Below are 2,003 nucleotides of genomic sequence, written 5' to 3'. Positions count from 1 at the left end.
TCCATGGAGGTCTGCTCCATATGGATGAACAGTTGGAAAGCCACCACACCCCAAGCTACCCAGAGTAGACTTGGGGCAACCGCACCCATCAATTGCAGTGTTCTTGCCCAGAAAAAGTCCGCTCCCCACCTGGATGCACTTGGACCCAGCAGGAGGATTCACTTCTCCACCAGGACACCAGAAGGACCCACTCCCAATCAGAACACTGAAAGGTTCCACTCTTCTCAGGACACCAGAAGGGTCCACTCCCCACCAGGACATCAGGAAGGTAAATACTACACACACAGGGAATACCATGAGGATCCATTATCCACCAGGACTTTGTCAGGGCCCATCCTCATCAGACCATGAATACTTTCACTCTGAAAAAGTGGATTCCAAATGGTAAGGAAGCATGATATCAGGAACACATTTCCCACACATGGTGGGGTCAGAGATGTTTGGTCCTGTGGTGAATGCTCACAGTGGCTTCCATGATGGTTGGGGGGAAAGGATGGTGGACACAGTGGACATGGTTGCAGATGGAGGTAAACAGTGGACGTTACCCAACTCAGAGCTCATCCCCAGAAAAACCTTGTCCACAAGAAGGATGGAAAAGAAAGGCTGTATTCAGTGGCCAGAGAAGGAAGGTGGAGCTTGGCTCACAAATCAGCTCCTGCACTCCAGAGGGTGGAGGGATAGGCTAACAGAGCAGAGGAGCAGCCAGATCTTCTTGGGGAACAGGCAGAGATCTTCCAGGAACTTGGATGCCACCTCTTATCATTCCCTTTAAGGCACAGTGTTTCCCTTCATGGTGGCTGGCAGGTGTCTTTAGTCTTAAAAGGGGAGAGGGAGGCTAGGCAAGTCTGGGTCAAGTTAAGCCCATGTTAGAGTTTGCACAAAGGATGTGTCGAGTGTTTCCACAAGCCTATGTGTGGTGCTGACGAGACTCTGACCCAAAGGTGAAGGCAGCAGAGGACACAGACCCCAAGTGAAGACAGATACCAAGCCTCTTCAGCCCACTCCAGCCACCCACGGGACATCTACGGGCCCAAGTCAGTGTTTTGAACAAAATCTGACTACAAGGCCCTGGAGAGTATTCCAGGCGAGCAGTTTCATAACCCACATCAGAGGTGTGATCTAGAGAACAGTGAGATACAGACCACTGACGTATAACAGGGCCACCTGACCTCCAGCATGGTGTGCTTAGGGCGTTTGGGACCAAGTGCAACTACAGAAGTTGTTTAGGTCTGTCCTGGGTACCATGATGTTTATTGAGTACAACAAGTCACTGTTTGGACAAGCAGTAGGTGTTCCTGGATGGGAGGCCAGGGTAGGTGGCAAATGGAGCACATGGTCCTGGACGGCAGTGCTCAAGGGGGGCGGGAAGGCAGTGCTCACATATGCACTGATCACATGACCAAGTGTGCAGGATGTGATGGGATCCAGACCAGGACACTTGTGAGAGGTGGCCTGAGGTACATTAGCTTCCTGCTGAGGAGTACGTCCCTGCCTGCACATCAAAGGTGGTCACCATGGGACCTCCATCGGGGAACCTCACCCAACATCTCAGGACAGCTGCCAGGACAACCATGGGCTGGGAACATGCAAAGCATGGGTCACACAGGGGCACAAAGCTCAAGGAGAGGCAGAGAAGGGGGCCCGGGACACAGGGGGACCCTGGAGCACATAGTCCTGGAGGACTAGCGAGGAATGAGTGAGGCCAAAGGCACTTGAACAACATCTGGTTTAAGAACGAGGGCAAGGAAGACCCCAGCCTGCCGGGTTCATCTCATGCTCTGGACACACAGTTCACACAGTCCCAGAAGGTCATCTCAGGGTCATCGTGGGCTGGGCCAGGGGCCACCACTGTCTTCATTCCCAGCCTGAGCTCCAGGAACCAGGCTGTGGGGAGCCCCACCTGAGATTAGGAGAGAGATGTGCACTGTGGTCCTCAGGGACTTCCCAGAGCCCCCAGTGCTCAGCTCCTGCTCCCCATGGCAGGGGAAGCCGCAGAGGGACGG

This window comes from Sciurus carolinensis, unplaced genomic scaffold (genome assembly GCF_902686445.1).
Source record: "Sciurus carolinensis unplaced genomic scaffold, mSciCar1.2, whole genome shotgun sequence".
Taxonomy (NCBI): domain Eukaryota; kingdom Metazoa; phylum Chordata; class Mammalia; order Rodentia; family Sciuridae; genus Sciurus; species Sciurus carolinensis.
This window is presented reverse-complemented; position numbering follows the sequence as displayed.